Below are 24,062 nucleotides of genomic sequence, written 5' to 3'. Positions count from 1 at the left end.
AAGATATGAAATTTGTCCATTGGCGATTGGCTTATTTCATTGAACATAATGGGTTACCATTAGGGTCATTGTGAGTAGGATAGCTGGATCATACAGTAGATCAGTTTTCAATTGTCTTAGCATTCTTCATGCTGACTTCCATCGTGGCTGAATTAGCCTACACTCCCACCAAAAGTGAAGCAGTGTATCTCTCTCCCCACATCCATACCAGCAATTGTTGGTTCCAGATTTCTGGATGTAGGCCAAACTCACTGGAATTAGATGGAAACTCAATGTGATTTTTATTTACATTTACTTAATAGCTAGAAAACATGAGATTTTTTTTTTAAATTGTCTAGTAGCTATTTGAATTTTTTTTTAAATGCTTGCTTGGGCACAGCACAATGGCCCAGCAGCTGAATTCCCACCTTGCACATGTTGGAATCCCATATGGGCACTGATTTGTGTCCAGGCTGCTTCACTTGCCCTCCAGCTCCCTACTTGTGGACTGAGAAATCACTAGAGGATGTCTCAAAACCTTGTAACTCTGCAGTTCATGGAAGATCTGGAAGAGGCTACAAGCTCCTGGCTTCAGATTGGCTCAGCTCCAGCCATTGAGGCAACCTGAGGAGTGAATCAATGGACAAAATATATTTATCTTTATCTCTCCTTCTCTGTAAATCTGCCTTCCCAAGGGCCTGGTGTGACAGCATAGTGGCACAGGATCCCATATGGGTGCCAGTTCTAATCCCGGCAGCTCCACTTCCCATCCAGCTCCCTGCCTGTGGCAGTTGAGGATGGCCCAAGGCCTTGGGACCCTGCACCCACGTGGGAGACCTGGAAGAGGCTCCTGGCTTCGGATTGGCTCAGCTCCAGCCGTTGTGGCCACTAGGAGACTGAATGATCCGACAGAAGATTTAAAAACAAAATTCTGCCTTCCCAATAAAAACAAATAAATCTTTTAAAAAAATGCCTGCTCATTTCCTTCATCCGTTTCTTCACAAGGTTGTTGGTTTTGCTGTCATTGAGCTTCTGAAGCTCTTTGTAAATTCTCTGTATTAGTCTCTTATCTGTTGTGTAATAGCAAGGATTTTCTCGTTGTATTGTTGATCATTTGCTATGCAATTCAGAAGCTTCTTGGTTTGATGCAATTCCTTTTGTTTATTTTGATTTGACTTTCTGTGCTTTTGGTTACTTTTTTAAAGAAGTCTTTACCAATGCCTGTACTTGTAGAGTGCTTCCTATGTTTTCCTCTAACAGTTTGATGGTTTCTGAGTACAGATTTAGGTCCTTGATATATATATAATTGTGTAAGGTCACAGAAGGGGATCTTGGTTCTTCCCTCTGCAAGCTGCCATCCAGTTGTCATTTGTACAGTTTGTAGAAGAGACCAGACCTTTCCCCAGGAATTGTTTTTACTTCTCTTGTCAAAGGTTAGTTGACTATATACGTGTGGGCTTACATCTGGGGTTTACTCTATTCCACAGATCTCTCTTTCTGTACTGGTAAAGACTGATTTTATTACCACTGTCCTGTGGTTTGTCATGAAGTCTGAAATTTTGATTCCCCAGCTTTGTTTCTTTTTCTTCAGGATAGCTGTGGCTACTCATGGTCCCTTGTACCTCCAGATAAATTTTTGTAACATCTTTTGCAGTTCTGAGAAGAATGTTTTTGGGGCTTTGATTGGGATTACATTAAATCTGTATATTACTTTTAATAATACTGACATTTTGATGATGTTGATTCTACTGATCCAGCAACATGGTAAATTTCTCTATCTTTCACTGCCTTCATCTATTTCGTTTTAAAATATTTCCTCATAGTGGTCTTCCTTGACTTTGGTTAGGTTTCTTGCAAAGTATTTAAGGTTCTTCATTGTTTTTAAGAGGCCTATAGTTGTAAGTTCTTTCTCAGCCAAAGAATGGCTTGTGCATATTAAACTTAAGTTTATTTATTTTGTACCCTACTACCCTGCCAAGGGCTCTTATGATATTCAATAGTCTTTTCATTGAGTTTTTTTGGTTCTCTTACGTTTAGAAGCATTAAGACTCTGAAAGGCTCAAGATTAATAGGCTTATCATACATATGAAGGGAAAAAAAGGCAACAGCAAAAAAAATTCTCAAGATTAACTGAAAAAAAAGAAATAATCAAAACAAGGGAGTAAATAAATCAAATAAATACTGAAACAGCAGCACATAAGATCTAGTAACTAAACAGCTGATTCTTTGAGATCAGTAAAATAGATTCCCACTGCCCCAACTAGTTAAAAGAAAGAAACAAAGAAAGAGAAGATATGAACTTAGAGAATCAGAGACAAAAAGGAAAGACCACAAAGGATACCTCAGACACACACAGAATAATTAGGAACAATTACAAGCAACTATATGCCAACAGTTCCGAAAATGTAGAAGCAAAGGTTAGATTTCTGAACACATACGATATATCAGGATTGAATCATGAGCCAATTATTAATCTAAATATCACCATATTCAGTAGATTTAATACTCAAAGTTTTAATCAGTAATTAAATCCCTCCCAAGCAAGAAAAGCCCTGGACTGGATGGCTTCACTGCTGAATCTTACCAAATGTTTCGAGAATTTACTGTACTACTTCACAAGCTATTCCAAACAATAGAACAGAGGCAATCCTTCTATACTCTTTTTATGAAGCCGGTATCACCTTAATACCAAAGCCAGATAGAGAAACAGAAGAGAAAGAGAACTACAGACTGATATCCTTGATGAACACAGAAACAAAAATTCTCAAAAAAATACTACCTTACAGAATCCAAAAATTCATCACACAGGCCATCCTGACTGATGGAATTCATCCCTGGCATGTAACGATGGTTTAACCTATGCAAATCTTAAATGTAATATACCACATCACCAACATGAAAACTAAAAACCAAATGATCATCTCAACAGATGCAGAAAAGGCATTTAATCAAATCTAACACCATTTCATGCTAATAACACTAAGCAAATCAGGTATAGAAGGAACAATCTACAACACATTCAAAGCAGTATACAAAATAGACAGTGCCAACGTCATACTTAATGGGGAGATACTGGAAGCTTTTCCAGTAAGATCTGGAACTTGACAGGAGGATTGTCATTTTGATTTTTATAAATCTCAGGCTAGTTTGGATATCTCAATCATCAGTATATTCTGAATCTAAGAGTAGGGAAACGGAAAAAAAGCATCATCAAAAATTCATGAAGTAGGGCCCAGCAGCGTGGCCTAGCAGCTAAAGTCCTCGCCTTGAACGCCCGGGATCCCATATGGGCGCCGGTTCTAATCCCGGCAGCTCCACTTGCCATCCAGCTCCCTGCTTGTGGCCTGGGAAAGCAGTCAAGGATGGCCCAAAGCCTTGGAACTCTGCATCTGTGTAGGAGACCTGGAAAAAATTCCTGGATCCTGGCTCCGGCATAGCACAGGCCATTGTACTCACTTGGGGAGTGAATCATCTGACGGAAGATCTTTCTGTCTCTCCTCCTCTCTGTATATCTGACTTTTCAATAAAAAAAAAAAATCTAAAAAAAAGTTCATGAAGTAGAGTCCCCTGTGGATATAGGAATAAAAGAAAAAACTTATGTGCCTGCAAAACATGATGGATAGCCCTAAGTAACCTGCTCCTAGAGATCTAGATAGAAGGTGTTCATGAGTTAGGTGGGCAGGAACCAGCAGCTATGACCTCCAAGAAGAGAGAACATTATGCTGAAGGTAAGCAGCTACACCACATAAAGAGGCAGGGCCTTGTACACGCCTAAACAGGGTATGTTTATGAGACATAGACAACAAAACAGGCACCCAGCCCACCCTGTCTCTTCTTCCTTGGTCCGTAATTTACTGCATAGCAGGAGTCATTAACTTTACCCAAGACTAACTTCTTCATGATATATTATCCAGTCAAATGAGATAACATATGTGGAAAAAAGCAATTTACATTAGACTTTAAAGAAATAATATCAGGTGATTTCCTATCCATTTTTTCTGTTCTATATTAGCTACAACTGGTTGCTGTTTAAAAATCGTATATGTACTCTGTGGAACTATGCTGGTTTTACTTTTAATTTGGTCATTATTATGATTACTGGTGTATTAAACCTGTGATTTTAGAGTGAAATGTAATTGTTGTTTACAAAAATTAAAGAAGAAAAATAAAGGAGGAAAAAAGATAGATTGAGCAAAAAAAGAGAAGAATTGTGATGATCTTATCACACATATGAAACATGAAATGCATTCTGTTCATATTCATTAAAATATTTAAACACATAAACTTACTAGTGGGCTCCAAAGCAAATTTTTAACTGATGCTTTTTAGAAATGTACAAAGATTGGCCCAGCCTGGTGTGGCTTAAGTCCTTGCCTTACACATGCTGGGATCCCATATGGGCGCTGGTTCATATACCAGCAGCCCCACTTCCCATCCAGCTCCCTGCTTGTGGCCTGGGAAAGTAGTAGAGGATGGCCCAAGGCTTTGGGAACCTGTGCCCATGTGGGAGACCAGAAAGAAGCTCCCAGTTCCTTGCTTTAGATTGGCTCAGCATCGACCAATATGGTAACTTGGGGAGTAAATCTGCAGACAGATCTTCCCCTCTGTCTCTCCTCCTCTGTATATCTGCCTTTCCAATAAAAATAAATAAATGTTTTAAAGGAAATGTACAAATATGCTTGAGACATCATTATCCATGGTGGCAATAAGAAAACACAAAACTGGAAACTCTGCCTGCACATCTGTTGACTAATAGCAGGGTCTGTCTCCACCACTAAAAACCCGGCATAGTTTTAAATTCACAGCACAGGTGAGTATTGTGGTGTGCCTGATTCAGACCTGAGTATGATGCCCACTTCCCATTTCAGAATGCTGGTTAGAATCGCAGTTACTCCATTTCCTTTCCAGCTTCTCGCTAATACACCTGGGAGTCAGCAGATGACAGCTATCCATATGGGAGTCGCAGATGAAGATGAGATACCTGAGTGGAGTTACTGGCTCCTGGAGTGGGCCTAGCCCAGACCTACCTAGTGCAAGCATTTGGGACAAGCGGACAAGCAAGTGGAAGATCAGCATCTCTCTGTCTCATTTCTTGTCATTCTGTTTTTCAAATAAATAAGTATTTTAAAGTATCACAGCATATTATATGAAGTAGCAGATATGCATATTCAGCCATTTTCTATTAAGCTGTGAATTAAAAAGATTTTTAGAAAAAATAGAACAATATGTCTTTCTAAGTTGATTTTTGGTTGCAGAATGCAACTAATTTTTTATCATTGTTATTGAATTAATATTATTTTATTTTTATAATAGTTCTGATCAAATGAGGATCACAAAACAGCTACAAAGTTAGTTAGGAAAAAATTAGACTACTCAGCAGAAAAATATCAAATTGCTTTAAGACAGACTTTACAGAAGGAAAATCCAAATGATTATTTGTTACAGAGCTAGATTTTTTAAACTAACTTTTGAAAAACACAAAATCAGTTACCACAAACTATTAGATTTAGTGGCCAGAAAACATGTCCTCCATGACACTAAACTTATCTAGAAACAGGTGAACTGTGGAGTTTTTGTCAGTTGTTATAACCAGATGGTACTATCGATTACATGTCATTGAGTGATAGAGTTGAAATTTAGACAGACAATTAAAGTCATTATCAAAAGAAGGGGTATTCTGATGGTCAAGAGAATGTATTACACATTTACGGGCAACAGTTTATAACATATGGCCAGCACCTTCAAGATTACTATTAAGATACAATACACTGTTACTAAAATAAATACAAGAAACCATCCTTTGTTTCATAATTCCTAAAACAGCCTTTGTCTTAGAATCTCAGCCACTGAGTGAATATTTTGGACTCACCAATGTGTTGCAGTTAAACTACAGACTAAATGCTCCACAGATAAAATACAGTAGACAAAGCGGGAAGCACCAAGGTTTGTGTCTTCTTATGTAGTTAAGTGAGACCCTACAGGCAAGAAAAAATGATTGCCTGATCAGAGGCAGAACAATGATATTCAGAGCTATTCAACAGTATATACAGCATATCCTCAGAGAAGCATAATAATGCAATATTAAATTCAGAGCACAAAGTTTTAAGGAAGAAAAAATCTCAGGCAGAAAATAAATGATAACCACATTGGGGAATCTCTGATCATAAGTTTGGGAGACATAGGGTTAAAATGCCTTTGGATGTCACTTGTGCCCTTATATCTCAACTACCTAATTCACAACTTTGCAAATCACAACTTGTAAACCTCCAAATGCCTAGGGACGTTCACTGCCATTAATTTAGGAGCAGTGCTCCCTTTGCAATAGGCAGAAAATCTTGGGAAAAAATTAATGGCAGGATACAGTCTTTACTCAGAAGAACACAGACAATCGACTTTCGTGTAAGGAGAGGACAATTAACTGCTGCATCAGTGCCCGCACTGAATTCCCAGATGTAAGTACAGAAATGCTTATACATCAGAGAGTTAGCACAAACAACAGAGGGAAACCACCTCAAACTCATGGCTACACCACAGCTAGTTGCCCCGGACCAAGATGCCCTGGAAACTGAGAATATGCGTATCCACTCACCTCAAACCATGCAGCGTAGCACTTTTTCTCTTCCAGAAAAAATGAAAGATTTAAGATCAATCTGAATGTTTTTGGATTTTCCTTTAGAATATTTTACACAGCAGGGTATCCATGCCAGCTTACAGTAACAAAATTTCACCATTTCAGGAACCCACTTAAGGAGACTTCTATTTGTTTATGCAATGAGAACTTCTATTGTGTGTGCTTGCTTTTATAAGCAAAGTATCAGCAAATCCAATCTCCTGTAATGACTTCTTATCATGTACTGTGTCTCTGTCTTTCCCTGGAAGCTACACCTAAGGTATGACTAAGTAAGAGATACCAGCTTGGGAGATCTGAATCAGGAAATACTAAGACAAATTGAGATAGACTTTCTCTTTGTATCTCTGACTGGCTTCTATTCAAAAAGGAAATAGGATGCCTTCAATTTCACTGATTACCAGTTTCAGTATCAACTTATCAAGACAATGATAGTCCCTTCACAAATGTTCCTCTAATGTTATTTTCCCAACAGAAGTAGAAGCTGACTTATAGTTCTCAGAGCTATTGTAAAAAGGGCACATTGTATTTGCCTACTAACTCTTTCAGGCTTGCCAGCAGGCTGCTTAATTTACTGTAACCGAGCCCCTACCTAAACAACTCTGATAGAATGTCTAAAACTGGGTTGTCCTGGGCTTTCCCAGAATTTAGCTTCGTGTACATTTGACTTGCCTGAAGCTTCATGTTGCTAAAGCTCAGCCCAGTATTAAGATTCAAATTCTTCAAGAAATTCAAAGCAGACTCAGTTGAAAGCAGAAAGGATGTATCTGACGATCTCTGCTAGCAATTCTGTGCAATGGACTCTGTGGTTTTTGAGAAGCAGGTGGTAGTCTTACAAATGTGAAGGCACTATTTCAAATGACCATTAAAATTGGAGACTTTCAAAGTGTCATTATTTTTATGGCTAGATTTGCTGCTTCTGTATCAGAATCCTCAGATAATCTGCATCCTCTCCTCTGAAACGTCTCAGCAGGCCATATTGTCATGCCCATTCCAAGAGGAGAAGGACAAAATATGATCAAGAGAGATGTGACAGAGACTAGAAAAATTGACTTTCAGAATGCTGGGAGAAGAAATGAGGTGGGTCGGCAAAGCCCTCAATTTGCAATTTGGCTTACATTTAAATCTAGCATCTGTTATTTTATTAGCTTTTGTCTGTAGCTTTACTTTCCTCCCTTAAAATGGGAGCAATTAAACCTAGCTCTCAAAGACATTAGATTTTTATTGAGATAAAATAGGTGAAAGTGTTTTGGAACAGGTTAAACAAAGCACAAATATTATGAATTCATTTTTATGGGTTTGTCAATGTTATTAAAATTAGAAATTAAGGATATGGAGTTAAAGTAACAAGACAAATTACACCATGGTGATTGTCTTGTTTTAATCTAACCACGTCATTTTACAAAAGAGACAAAGCACTATTTTATTTAATATTCAGTTAGTGAGCTTTCCTGTGAGCCAGGATCCGTCTGTGCTGAGTCTGAGGAAGCAGAGTTGATGAACAAGGTTCCCTGGAGGAGTTAAGATCCAGGACAAGAAAGCATCTGCTGGGGCTTAAAAGCTGGGGGTGGATCAATAGAATCCTCATAGCCTGAGCTCTTGGTCAGGACAGAGCTTTCATCACCTCTGCATTAGGGCTTTTCACCTGCCGAAAATCACAGCCTTCTATTTAAATTATTTTAATGCTTTGCATATACAAATCATCACTCTTACAGACAAAGACCACTTGGTGCCACGGATGAAGCTGGCCTGCTTCAGATCACCAAGAACAAGACAAACGCCTGCCTTCTTGTTAGAGTAGCTAATACAACATCTGTCCTTGTTCAGTTCTTATTTGCTTCTGAATGGCTTTTCCAAACCCCAGATACCAAAAGCCCAGGCAGTCCCATTATATTCTCTCTCTCTCTCTCTCTCTCTCTCTCTCTCTCTCTCTCTCTCTCTCTCTATTTCTCTCTCTCTCTTTCACACACACACACACACACACACACACACACACACACGCTTGCTTGCACTGTATTTTCTGGTAAATACTGAATATTCGGAATGCCACTTTTGAAATGTCATTACTTTTGCACCAACCCAAATGTCTGTAATGTGTGTCCAGACCGCTTTTGCAAAAGGCAAATTTGTTCATGCATGAAGAATTCAGTCCATTATGTTTTCTCCAGCTTTCCCAGGAAGGGTGCACCTGACAGCATCCTATAATAGTTGGTTGATGTCATTATTATACAATTTCATGTGGTCTATCATAAATGTTTTACATGAGTGTCTTACCCATTGATTTATTGATTAGACAAATATTTATTAATTTCCCATGTTGTGCACTCAACTGGCACAAGACACTCAAGAATCAGAAAGTATAGTCCTTGTCTTTGAGATGCTTAGAATAGGAGTACTGATATGGAACAAGAAATGCTATACTATAGACACAATAATACATTTACCTGGGCATGGAAAAGCAAGCTGCAGGTTTGAGTTGAATAAAATTTATAGTAAGTGTAAATATTCACACACACACCCATATATTCAACAATAATAACCCCTATAGAAAAGACAACAGCATGTATCTCTGTCCCACACCATTCTTGAATTCCTGATCTGTATATACAGTACTTTCTCTGCATCTTTGTTTGAATGTCCATAAAAATATCAAACTTTTCATATCTAGAACTTAATCTGTCATTGAAACTTTCTTCTTCTGTCATCCCATCTGTGTCTTTTGCATTTTCTACTTCATTAATGAAATCTAACATATTTAACTTGTCCAACAAATATTATAAAGTCATCTTAATTCCATCCATTTTGTATTACCCATATGCAATTGATCATACTGTCTATGGCATCCACATTGTTCTGTTTCATCTTGGGGGTTTCAGGTAGGGTTCTCACTATCTCTTTGCTTCTAATAATCCAATGTGTCCTTTAATCCATCACTGATCTCCCTTCGCCCAGTGGGCATGTAAGAAAACAGAAGAATGCTTTAAATATATCTATTGCATATTCTAAAAATCTTCCAGGCATCATTTATCAACATCAAGAAATAATTTAATTTCAAAAATGGTATTCTGAGCCCTTATTATTTGATGACTCCTACCTTTCCTTGGGCTATCGAGTTAACACAAACTCATGCTCTTCTAACAATTTTGAATACTTAGATTCTTCTCCAAAAAAAATCAACATATCTATTGCATTCTTTGACCATGATTTTAAATACAAACTCACTTTGATTGAAATTTTAACACTCCAGAAAGACTTCAGCATCCTTGCTTTACCAATCTCATAATACCTTGTTCTAGTATCTGCACAGCATTCTTCAGCACCTGTTGTAATTGTGGACTTACTTTTATCTCTGTGCTGGTTTACTCACAGATTTTTTTTCTACACTGTCTGCTTCCTGTCTACATCTCAATGTCAAGCACACAGTAAATATTAATGATATACACAGATAATTGTAACATGGGTAAGTTCTCGGTTAATAAATTGTGTCTTTACTAACATGTGCATTAATTTCAGAAACAAATAGAAATAATTCTAATTTCTTCACAAAGTAAAAGTAAAAAGTGATTATAACACTGGGAAATAAATATAAACTTTCAAATAAAGAGAGTAGATTTCACTGAGGAGGAAGTAAAAGAAAACTCCTTGCTCCTCTTGGTTCCTAAAACACAGTTTTGTAGGGTCAGTAAACCTTTCTGTAAAGGGTCACATACGGTCTCTGGTGTATGTCTTCCTTTGTTTTACTTTATAGTCCCTAATATACAAAACTATCTTTAGGTCAAGAACTCATTGCCCCAGCCAGATTTGGCCTGTGGGCCATAGTCAAGCCACATAGCTCTATATAGTTATCTATGGATTACTAGACTACTCGGCACAACAACAACGAAAGTAATTAAAAACTAAGTTTCCTAAAAATATGCATATGGACATTTTTATAAATTTGGACTTCTTTAAGCTACCATCAGAAATAATTTCATTCACCCTTCAATGAAGGTAACCAAAGCTGACCTTATGTAAGTATGCCAGCCCATCCAGTCTACCTGTTATAAGATAAAGAAACATTCTTAAGCATCCCAGAACTGCTTACCAAATTAATTCAAAATCTTCCTTCAATTATGACCTCCTATATCAACTTAACTTTCTACCAAACATGAACTTTCATACCCAGCTCTTAACTTTTATTTTCTATTAACAAACATATGTTCTTCCTAACTCAAGATCTTGTTACATTCAATTATGAACATATTGAATGTAATAGTTTGGAAGTCTTCAAATTCAATAAAGTAACTATAGAGCTTCTGTCAGGGTTAAGCAGAGTCATTTGAGCATCCTAGCTAACTCAGTTTCAGTCAGCTGGTCTCCACTGAGATGTTTTGACATTCTACCAAATATCCTCCTAAATTCTGAACAAAATGATTGACAACACAGAATATTTAAAAGTTGAAAAAGTTGTAGGCCAACCACTCACAAACAAAGGAACATGTGCCATTTCATCTTTGCTATGACTACGGATAAGGAACTCATGACTTCCCAAGGAAAGGGAGGCTATAAGCAAACTGGCATATCGGGCCCCATGTGGTCTGCTCCATGACTGATGGCAAATTACTCCACTCCGGTTCTCTCATGTAAAATAAGGGAGTTGAGCCAGAGGAGTGTTTCCAAACTTTAATGAGGATGTAAATTATTCAGATACGGGGTCTAAAATCCTACCTTGCTAACAACTGTCATGTGAATACCGGAGTTAGTCTGTGGACCATGTGTTTGGTAACAAGTGACTGCCTAATTTCTGCAAATCTTTTAAGTCAAAAATGCGACCCACTTTTAATTTTGTGACATCACAACAAGCTAATTTCTCTCACACAGAGAAATACTGTCTGTTACTTTGAGCATACTAAAACGGTTTCTTCCTTCAGTAAGTGCACATCAGGATTGCTATTTCCTGGCTGTAGTCAACTGATATGTTTATAGTCTCACTTCCACTTTTAGGTGACTACTTTTCAACTAAATTTCTTAGCTTGGTGTTACCAATTTTTTTTTTAGGATTTTTTTTTTAATTGGAAAAGCAGATATACAGAGAGGAGGAAAGGCAGAGAGAAAGATCTTCATCCGCTGGTTCACTCCCCAAGTGGCAGCAATGGCCAGAGAGCTGCGCAGATCCAAAGCCAGGAGCCTCTTCCAGGTCTCCCAACTGGGTGCAGGGTCCCAAGGCTTTGGGCCGTCCTGGACTGCTTTTCCAGGCCGCAAGCGGGGAGCTGGATGGGAATTGGGGCTCTGAGATTAGAACCGGCACCTATACGGGATCGCATGCAAGCTGAGGACTTTAGCCACTAGTCTACCGCATTGGGCCCTACTCACCACAATCTTTAGATAGGTTGTTAAAATAGAACCAGTCATCTCTCCCCATCCCATTCACCAAGCTTTGACTAGATTACTCTGCATCAGATGTACAAGGTTAGGCATTTGGAACAACTTGACAAACGATGCTGATTCTACTAGTAAAGAAACCACATCTTGAGAATCACTCACTCAGTTTTGTTTTTTTTTTTAAAGATTTATTTTATTTTTTTTTATTACAAAGTCAGATATACTGAGAGGAGGAGAGACAGAGAGGAAGTGGAGCTGCCAGGATTAGAACCGGCGGCCACATGGGATCAAGGCGAGGACCCCAGCCACTAGGCCACGCTGCTGAGCCCACTCACTCAGTTTTTATCTCAGAAATATTTGGCAGTTCTGGTGTCGATTATGCATTTGTACAACTTTGGTTTTTTTTTTATTTGTCTTTTTGTGTTTATGCCAGAAAGTCTCACCCCTTATTTGACATATTAAAATTGTGCAGATATATTGGATACACTGTACTAATTTAGTATGAGCATACAATGCTCAACATAATTTATTTTGTGTTGGGAATTTTCAGATTTCTTTTCTTTAGCAGCTTATATGAGCCATACTAAAATTTTTTGAATAATTTTAATGTAAGTGAAAGATAATTTCAGACTAATTATTACTGTTATTGTATATCTAGGGCTATTGTTCAGCATTTTCACACTCCTTTTCTTAAAGATTAATGTATTTTTACTGCAAAATCAGATATACATATATTGATTCACTCCCCAAGTGATCACTACAGTGGGAACTGAGCCAATCAGAAGCCAGGAGCCCTGCGCCTCTTCCAGGTCTCCCACACAAGTACAGGGTCACAAGCTTTTGGGCAATCTTTGACTGCTTTCCCAGATCACAACCAGAGAGCTGGATGAGTAGCAGGGCTGGCAGAATATGAACCAATACATTATGGGATCCCAGAACATGCAAGCTGAGGCCTTGAGCCGCTAGGCCACTGCGCCGGCCCCATTTTACGTTCTTAAGTAAAACATAAGAAGTAATGTCAAAAGTGGTAGATTCAGTTCAGATTTTTATTTTACCACCTCTGTAATAATAGGCAAATTCACATTCACCTGGTTTCTTTGTGTAAAAAGTGAAGCTAAGAATTCCCAATGATTCTGCAGATTTATTAATGAGTGCTTGATTCAGAAAAGGTTTTTAATTCAAAACTGCCATTTTTTAGTTCCATAACACTGATATGTTTTTAACTTCCTTGAATCCATTTCATCCTCTACAAATGAAAAATACCAATCTTGCAGGTTAATTTTAAAAATGAAAATAATATTCCATATGTATCAAAGACTACAATCCTGGTCATATGTTTATAAGCCATTATTTGCTTGAAAGGCAGAGATAAACAGAGTGAGGTAGAAACAGAGAGAGGGAAGCAGACACAGAGGGAGGGTTCTTCGTTCTGCTGGTTCAGTTCCCAAATGGCCTCAATGGCTGGAGATGTACTGATCTGAAACCAGGAGCCAGGAGTTTCCTCTGTATCTAGTGCAAGAAACCCAAGCACTTGAGTCATCTTCCATTGCCTTCCAGGCATATTTTGCTTAACATTCTCCATAGAATTTTCCAGAAACTGCCATACCTGTAGTTTTTATAATCTGATCTCTTCCAAATTTTAAAATTCAAAATTTCATTTACTGCTCAATATTCTGTTATCTCTTCATTCCCAACATTTCCCCAGAGAGACTTCTTCAAAAATCCTCTGTGCATTTTTTTAAATCTAATTCCACTTGGTCTGGAGAACCATTAACAGGACCAGTGGATGATGCCCCCTCTCTCACGGCCATACAGCACTCTGCCCATGTTTCCTGAGAATACCAAATGCAATTTTAAAGCAGATTTACTTTGTCCCCATTGTTTGTTGAATTCATACTACCACTCCCAAATAATGAATTCTTTCTTATTTTTACATATGTCTGTGTGTGTGAAATATATTCTGAATATAATAAAATACACTCGAAAAATTTTACTGAGATCCTCTATCTAATGATTATTGTGAGCTCACCTTTGGATATGTTCCCATCCTTACGTAATTCTTCACTCGCCTTCCTCATGAAACATAAGATTCTGACTATTGTCGTATTACTCAGGGCCATTTAGCAAATTTACCCTCAGAGCTGCTTTCTGTTTCTCCTCCACACTCCTCTAGATCCTGCCAGGACCTCAAACTTAGAGACTGTATCTTTCCTTTCTTTGAAAAGGTGTGTAAAATTTGCTTTCTAAGTCTTAAATGTACACATCCTGCCATTCCTGCCCCAGCTTTGTACACTCTTACATGGCATGGCCATTTTCTTCTGCATGTCTTTCCACTAAATAAACCTATATTGTTAGAAAGAGTTCTATTGCGTGACAGCTGTGTTTATGACTTTCTCCCTTTTCTGTGTGATGAATTCAAACAAGACAAACTAAGAATTTTAGAATGGGCCAGGACTGTGGTGATTCTGCTTTCAATGCAGCTTCCAAACTGGGAAGACAGCAGAGGATGGTCCAATGCTGTGGCCTTGTCACTCACGCAGGAAACCTGAATGGAGTTACAGGCTTCTGGCTTCAGCCTGGCCCAATCCCAGCCACTGTAGTCATTTGGGGAACGACCCAGCAGGTGGTAGAATTCTTTCTTTCAGATTCTCTTTCTCTTTCTCTTTTTCTTTCAGCCTTTCAAGTGTATAGAAAGAGTTAATGGGTGATCTGCACCTAAACATGTATCAGGTATGTTGTATTTGATAAATACATGTTGAATTAACCAACCAAGATGAGTATGTGATTGTGTACTTTTATTTTGCTGTATCACCCGTGCAGACTGACTTTGGAGAGAAACGAGCAATGAATATAACATAACTTACCAGAAACAATATCTTACACAATGACTTAGACAAAAATGCATTTTCTTCATTAAATCTTTCAAAAAAGAAAAAGTAACACTCCAAATGATTTTGATGTTAAGTCCTGTCTCAGAACTGTGGTCTGAACACAGTCACTAGATAACCAAAACACAGCACCGCCACCCTCTCTCATCCTCCGAAGCTAATGTTTATCAATAAAAGTTCCCACTTCCCTGATTTTATGAACAATTGTCAGCCTGTCACACTTCGGAATCAGAAAGAAAATCCCCATTTTTCTCATCCATAGCCTCCAGCCCCATTGAAGACTGTTTCCAATAAGGCATTAGAAAGTGACTGTGGGGAATGCTGAGGAAGCACGTGGGAAGTCATAAGAGGCAAGGTAGTCATGCTGGCATCCTGAATTTAAGGATTTCTGGACTGAAGAAATCCCAGAAAAGTTAAGAACCACTGTGGAGATAAGACTAAGTACATAAAATCCAGAAAGTGAAAAAATTTAAAAAGCCTAGCATCCTACACTTTACAGAGCAACAATATAACAGTATCATGACAAAAGTGGAATGGGAATTTCTAATGACAAATTCAATAGTTGAAAAAAGGCATATTCGCAGATCTGTGGATGCCAACAACTATATCGGCCGTCACAGAAGAAAGGTATGAATGCTCAATGAATTGGGCAGTATTTCTACCAGGGTAGAGACAGGATATCCTTAAAGTAAATCTGGAGAATGAGGAGGACACAAACCTTTTTTCCACACCCAGCCCTGAGTTGAGCCTCTGCTGGCAAGGAAGCACAACTCTCTGGGGAGAGCCCATTTGTGCACATGGACAGATGGCCAAAGGGCATTGACAAGGCTGTCAGGGCTGGAAGGCAGACTGGGACTACCTGTCCCCAAGGTTTCCAATAGAGATCCAGGGAAGACTCAGGCCTCTTGGTAAAGAATCAACTGTGGCCTGGATTAATTGGGATCCCCGGGGGATTCTAGCCCAGATGGGCAAACAGTTGAGTTAATTAGTGTATTAGACTTCACCTTATTCTGGCAACAGCAGCAGTTGCTATTAGAAGAGAAGCCTGTCTGAAACAGGAGTCTAGAAAAGGACTCTTGAATGTACAGAGACTGTGTGCACTGAGGCTACACCACCATTAAATGGCCAGCAAAGAAAGACTGGGACCCTGTCTTCTGTTTCCATTCTCAGCGTTCCTCCTCCTTTGCCACATTGTCTCTTTGAAATAGTGGTCCTTCCTACACATGCCCCTGATTGGTCCTCACATTGAGAATCTGTTAGCTTTATTTATGCCTCTCCCCTACCCTTTCTCTCCTCCTCCTCACTCAGAGGCTCGGGCTAGGCTCCAGGGGAAGCCTACACTGCTGCTTCTGCTGTCAATTTCCTCTGCTTCTCATACTATTTCAGTAAATAGTGGTCAAAACAACTACAAAAGTACATATCCACTTGCAAGTTTGTTCCTTGATCTTTTTGTAACTTTTATAGAGACGCAGAGTTAAAAAGAGTCGGAGCAGGTACACACACAGAGCTGAGCAGAGAGAGAGAGACAGAACGAACTAAACATAAATAAAGCTTTCAAAGGATTTATTTATTTTTATTTTTTAAAAAAAGAGAGAAAGAGAGAGAGAGATCTTCTATCCATTGGCCTGCTCCCCAAATGTCTACAGAGAACAGAGCTGAGCCAGGAGAAAATCAAGAGCCAGGAGCTTCCCCTAGCCCTCCCACAGAGAGCCAAACACCATTCTCCTGCTGCCTTCCCAAACAAACCAGCAGAGAGCTAGATCTGAAATACAGCAGCCAGAAGTTGAACCAGCACCCATATGAGATGCTAGAACTGCAGACACAGGTTTAGCTTGCTATGCCACAGCATATAACCCAATTCATTTATCTTACAGGCTTTCAGACTTTATATACAAAGGTAATTAAAAAATTAAAATTGAAAATATATATAGTGGTTAAAAATGTGACTGACACTGATTTTTCTCCTGATTCGCCCATGGTTATACTCTGTTTTGAATATACTCTTGCAGAAAACAAGAAAGACTTCTAGGGGTGGAGAGAAGGAATCCTTGAACGAAAGCTCACTAGGTTCTAGAGAATGTAGTTCTCCCAAGCTGTCCTCTTTGACCTATTGCTGCCCTTTGATGCAGCGCTCCGGCCACATGCCTCTGTGTGTTGAAACAGGAGGCGGCATGCCTGGGGATGGGGCGTGAAGGTCTCTGGATGAAATTCACATGCAAGGTTAAGTTTGCCTAAAATAGGAACAGGGGTGAGGAACGAGGACACATACCCTACCTCCAAGAAATTCAAAATCTGTAGCTATTAAATAAAATTGATTTCATTTGAAAGTGAGAATTGCCACCAGCTTTCTTTACATGTGGGCTATTAAAATGCTAACCACTTTTAAAAGACATTTAAAAACTTTAGTTAGAGCCCAAGTTATGTAAGGAGAATATGCCTTTATATGGTTTTTAAAAATAAACTAGCAATAGACACTCCTCAGAAGCTAGAAGACATGGCTACATAACACTTCCAAAAAAAAGGGTCCATCTTAAACTACTAAGAAAAATAGTAATAGACAGGCTTTACTAACCATATGTTAATGATGTTTAAAAGTACTTTTCAATTTTCATAACTTCATTTTAATACATGTATCTCTCCAAATTACCCATGAGAGCTTCCTATACTATGTGCTAGGCACATTCAAAGTTAAAATGCAAAGTTCATATATTTTGAGTCCAGGTTTGGGGGAGAAAGGGAGGGTGGGGCTTTTTAAATTGCTTTTGTAGCAGAAAAATGTGCATTTGACTTGATCATGTTCTCCCTTACCTGTCTGCCCACAGTGTCCTAGGTAAAATTGAGTTCAGACCAATTATACCATCCTTAACATGAATCTAATCAATGGAAAGATGATATGTTAACAGAAGCTGAAGGAAATTGAGGCCCTTTCTATTCTGTCAGCATGAAGAATTTAACCATCTCTTGGCATTCCTGATTATCTCCAAGGGTTAATTCCTCATTCAATGGAGGGGGAAAATATTGGTGGGGGGAAGAGAGAGAGAGAGTGTGTGTGTGTGTGTGTGTGTTCTGCCATCTCTCCTTTCCCTTACTTCCCATTCACTGACTTTCCCCTGCATTTGAGTAAGGGAAGACAATTTCTTCCAGAAATCACGGTATCACACACAATGGAAAAGAAGACCAAGACAAAATACCCAACCACCCAGTGGGACACACGAAAATGCACACATGCGCACACCCGCAAAGGACCGAGCTACCCACATGTTTAATAGAGAATGAAGGTCCCTGTTTTCTGACTCTTGAATGAAGGACTTGAGTGATTCACCCCCTGATAAAGGGACAATATCTATTTGCCAAAGAATCATTCAGTACTCCAGTGAATAACCTTGCCTACAGCTGTGCCAGGGGATAAAACAAGTGTGGCCAAGAATTGCCCTGTGCACCAGCTGCGAGGGAGCAGTCCCTTGGTACTACCCCAAACTGAGAGAGACTAGTCCCAGAACTCATTAGGCTGGCTGTCTAAGGAATGAGCGTTGCCTAACACACTGTGACTTTGATTATGTATTTTTAAATTAACAATGCAAATTGAAGAAGCAAGATGCAAAGGTAATGTTTTAAAAACTTATTATGAATACTGGATGATAAGAATGTAGATTTTCATAGGTTCTTTTCATAATCTCAAATTCTAAAGTCCTTCATAGAGTTATAAAGAAGGAAGCAGCTTATATGCTATGTTTGTTCTCCAAAGAAGCTAAAATTCTGAGGGTTGGGTTATTTAAGGTGTTGAAGGAGGAAGGCAAATTCCAGATTATATCAGTAACATTTATCTTAGGCTCTGGGATTTTTATGTGATATTTCCCGCTTACCTTTCGAGATTTAGATGACTGTTAGGAGCATTAAATATTAAAATGAGCTTTTTAAATGCATGTGAGACAGAGACAAGCAACCCTTTATATTTTATGTAGGATGTGGATAACACATTGAGATTATCTATTATAATATCCATACATGCAATTTGGTTATAAAAATATGCAATATGGAGTGTTTGGGGATGATCATTCATGTGGATCCTCACCCTCCCTTCTTTGAAGGGAGAAAGAGATAAGGGAGAAATAAGCTTTTCCAGGTCTCACAGGGTGGCTCCTCTGTGTTGCTGAAGAAAGAGGTCTCACCTCCCCTCAGGTTCTTCCTTGATCCCAGCCCTACAGAGGTTCTTTTGGTTTTCCTGGTTTGTTGCCTCATGGTGGTAGACCTGGAGGTAGGGCAAAATCAAGACATTTTCCAATACAGATGATCATTTGAGACAGATGGTGGCAGAGAGAAAGGTAGAGGTATAGAAAATATGTCTCTCTTTTCATCAGCAAAATGAAACAAGTAAAGCAAAATGCTTAAGGCAGGCATACAGAGTAACAGAATTCAGAGACATTTGTTGGAAACATGCATTCATGGTTCTGTTTACAAAAACACTGCTGGATATGTATGGTCCCTAGTATACAGATAGAGCTTGCCTGCACTTAAAATGTCTGAAAGAAGTCATAGCAGAATTGCCATTTGGGGGTGTTGGGAAGGACAAATGAACAAGACTATGTGTTACTTTCAAGATTATACCAAACATCTAGGCTTGGGAGATATTTTCTGTTGTTTCTGGAATGTAGTTATACAGTCCACAATTTTCAATATAATGATAAAATCTGTCTTATCTATGGTTGATTGTAAAAGAAATATATTTGTAGGCGTGTATCAGTAATAATAAAAGTCATTCATACCTATAGGAATGTTGTTGCAACCTACCATGATCTTTTATTTCTGATTTAGCGATATAGAATATATAACATTATCCAAGGAAATCATCAAATCATAGATGCATAAGCCAAAACCTAAGTCAGGCATTAAAAACATTAAGTGTCTTCCCAGATGAGGGAGGTAATATTCCTGCGTGACATATACTAGGGGTGTAGAAAGCATGGTGGCAAACTGCAGAATGGAGAAGCAAGAACTGCTGTGTTACCAGCTGTCTGGTGGGAAAGACTGCTAGACCTTCCAATTCTGGAAGTTGGAGGAAAAACAGGGAATTTATACTTTCATGTGAAGTTTTCTCATTTTAAACACTATGTAAACTCAGTGAAATATGTCTGACCTAAAGAAAAAGATGACAACCTTTTCTCAGAAACAGACCATCCAAGAAACAAGATATCTAACTGTATTTTTGTGCAAATGGTGACATGCTTAGGTTAGAGCTATGGGAAGGCAACCTGAGAAGTGACAATGGATTTGTCACAGGTGTCAAGGAGGTGTTATTGAGTTTGATATTTAAAGATTATGGGAGATTTGCATTTCTTCCTGCTACAATTATATAGAGAGAATTATTTTTAAAATTTTATTACTTAGGGTGGCAAGCTTTGATAATTTTAGATTTTAAAGGGAGATGAAAGGAAAGAAACTACCCTGCACCAGGAAATGAAAAGATCCATTTTGGTCTATGGGCCTTTTGAGAAAGAGCTAGGCAAACGCTGTGTCTATCTGTCATAAAAGGGTTGTGTAATTAACATATGCAAAACACTACAACCATCCTGCTGGAAGCTAACTTCTCTCCCTGGAAATCTAGCCTCTATTTATTTACAACAAAATAAAGTGGACCCTTCTGGAAAGAAACACGGCTCCGTGGCGGCCCGAACACTGTCGCAGCGCTGCTTTAAATCTTTTATATCTCCCATACCTCCGGGGGCTGCTGCTGGATGGTATTGAGCCAGGGCCCATAAATAATTTATGCTAAGTAGCAATTTAGTTGTTTGGCTTGAGGTAAAGAAATCCAAGAAATTCATAAATAAAGTTCCCATTTTTGCTTGTGTTCCAAAGTTAATTTATGTTACTCTGCAATTAACTAACATAAAGGTGAAAAAATATGACAAGCCTAAGGTACAAACTCACACTCATAAATCTGCTCTATCTTAACTAGTGGTGGTTTAGTGAGAGCCACCTAGTCTTGTGCTATTGAACATGAACTTTTTCTTGATCTGATTCCTTGTTTCTTGTCCACCTTCAGAAGGATTGCCATGTTCCAAACAGACCCCTGATTGTGGGGAGGAATGATTGGAGATGGAATCTGGGGCAGCTGCTCGTGGGCCAACTGCTACCTCAGGAATATTTTATTTCTTTTAAAAAATATCTGGATCAAATGCAACAAATGGAGATAGCTGTTCATTAAGAGGGAGAATTAAGGAACCTGAGATGTGGCAGCAGGCCAACCAGCTGCTGCCACCAAAAGCAGAAGTACGTTGGTGCGTGGCAGAAGGGGAACATAGCATCACAGTTTAGGGATTCCAAAGAGTGTCAAGAGCAAGGCTCTTTTGTGAAGAATGAACCTAAATAAGACACGGAATTTGGAAGGTCCTGGATTCCCTTATTTCAGGTTCTCATGGCCCACCTCTGGCACAAATTTTCTGCCATTTAGTAGCTCTCCAAGATCTACTTGAGAAAGTAGATATTTGAAATGGCTTCCCAGTGACATTTACCCTATTCAAGCATTCTTATTTCCATGTACCATGACTAGGGAAAGCCACAGACCTGGTTCTGGTTTGAAACCCACAAGTGATTATCCTATTCAAACACCAGAGGAAATAACGATAAATAAGTAAAAATTTAAACAAACCTTCCAATGAAAAGGTTTTTATAGTCAGCAGTTAAAAAAAAAAATCTACAAGAAGGAGAAACAAAGTCCTGGTAGCCTGATGACCCTGGCATAAGCATGTAAAAAGTCACAATAATGTAAATATTGTGCTTTAATTCAACAGAAAATTGCAATATAACTATATTAGAGGAAGAAAGAAATATAGTGGGTATGGAGAAACAAAGGTATAAAAGAAGGTAAAATGCTTTCTTCATAATTGCCTACTAAAGAGATGATATCTAAAATTTTGGAACTTTATATAAGTTTAACTGCATGTAAGTAAATGTCAGAAGAACATCTGAACATCTGCAAGGATTACAGTCGGTGGCTCTCTGAAATCACGGCATGAGTGAAAGAGGATATTGGGGCAGGACATTGCTTTTTTAAAAACTTAGGTAAAAAAATGGAAAACATACATAAAGAATCTTCAAAAAGTTCACATAAAACCTAAGTTATAAAAAACTGTGCAGAAATGTCAAAGTAATTTGTAACACAATAAATTTATCAGTGAACTCCATTTTAACAAATGTTTTGAAGTACCTTTGAATGTTCATATATACTAGTAACTAATGCTAATAACTTGATTTTTTCCCAGGCTCTTCTTGGGAAGGTATTAAATTTCGAAAATCCAGTTTTTAAACTAATGTTGCTCATTGGAAAGTAATTCACAATACAAAAATGTGCAAACAGATTAACTAAAAGCCAATCCTAATTTTCATTTTCAAAAATTATTAGTTTCAAACTTTTCTGTGCAAACACAGACAATGATAGAAGTATTAACTACCTAACCATGTAAAATAGAGAAAGAATTGATCATGTTGCTTTTTGCTAAAATGAAACTATCTATAGGCACTATTCTAATTAAAATTAACAAACATAATTTTGTTTTTATTATGAAAATAAAACGTGAAGCAAAATTAAAGGAACTAAGGATTTTTCTTTTTTAAAAAAGTATTTACTTATTTTCATTGGAAAGGAAGATTTGCAGAGAAAAAAAAGAAACAGAGAGAAGATCTTCCATCTACTCGCTGGTGCACTTCCCAAATGGTTACAACAGTTAGAGCTGAGCTAATCTGAAGCCAGGAGCCAGCAGCTTCTTCTAGCTCTCCCACGTGGGTGTAGTATCCCCAGGCTCTGGGCCATGTTTTCCTACTTTCCCAGACTCTAAGTAGAGAGTCTGAAAGGAAGTAGAGCAATGTGGACACAAACTGGCACTCTTACAGGATGCTGACAACTGGAGGTAGAGGACTGGCTAGTAGAGTCATTATGTCAGTCCCAGGAATTAATGATTTTCAAGTAAATGTTTCCTAATTGTAACACTTATAATTCCTTAACCTTGAAAGAATGGGATGAGGGATATGTAAGAACTTATAGCAATTGGGTATATATCTATATCTATATCTATATCTATATAGATATTTCCATATTAGAAAGTTACAATAGAATTTGGCTTAGAAAAGAGAACATTTTTCTCTTTCCCTCCTGCCCTCCCTCACTCTTTCTCTAACTCTGACTTTCAAAGACAAATAAACAAACCTTTAAAAATGAAAATGAAGAATCAAGCAACAAAGACAAGGACGAAAATTAAATACATGGTACCAGAGTGAAACGAAGATGATCTCATTAGGCAACATACTATGTGATCCCAACTATATGACATTCGGAGGGAGACAAGACAAATCTATACAAGCAGTGAAAAGATAATCACATAGAAAAAGTTGGAAGGGATAGGACAGGAGGAATGGAATAAGCACATCAGATAATTAAGGCAGTGAAAATACATTTGTGATCATATAGCAGTTGGTATATAGGTGTATAGTGTTAACATTTGCCTGAACCCAATGAATACAAAACAGCAAGAATGTACGCTAACATATCTTTCTGTGGAGTTGGAGTGATTGATGTGGCAATGGCAGTTTATTAATTCTAACCAATATACACTCTGATGGGAGATGTTGATAATAAAGGCAATTGATACAGAGAAACAGAGTAAATGGAAATCTGTATACCGTCCACTCAATTTTATTGTGACTGTAAAATTGCAGGACTATTTTTTTTTTCAAAATAACTACAATATAACTTTTCTAAAGATGAGGCAGGGGACAGTAAGCCTAAATGTGGTATTTTTTTTAATATTAGAAACCATTCAAAGAAATAAGTACCCTAAATCAATCTTACACCAAAACATCAAGGTGTGCATAAAGATAAATTTAATGATATAGAGGCCAGTGTTGTGGCATGGCAGGTAAAGACACCTACTGGGGCCTGGCATGGTGGACTAGCAACAGAAGTCCTCACTTGAAACGCACTGGGATTCCACATGGGCACCAGTTCAATTCCATATAGCCCAGATTCCCATCCAGCTCCCTGCCTATGGCCTGGGAAAGCAGTCAAAGATGGCCCAAAGCTTTGGGACCCTGCACCAGTGTGGGAGATCCAGAAGAGTTCTTGGCTTTGGATCGGCAATTACCAGCCGTTGCGTTCACTTGGGGAGTGAATCATCGGACGGAAGATCTTTCTCTCTGTCTCTCCTTTTCTCTGT

The sequence above is a fragment of the Ochotona princeps genome, chromosome 1 (assembly GCF_030435755.1).
Source record: "Ochotona princeps isolate mOchPri1 chromosome 1, mOchPri1.hap1, whole genome shotgun sequence".
Classification (NCBI taxonomy): domain Eukaryota; kingdom Metazoa; phylum Chordata; class Mammalia; order Lagomorpha; family Ochotonidae; genus Ochotona; species Ochotona princeps.
The sequence above is the reverse complement of the archived record's forward strand: the minus strand, read 5'-3'. Positions refer to the sequence as shown.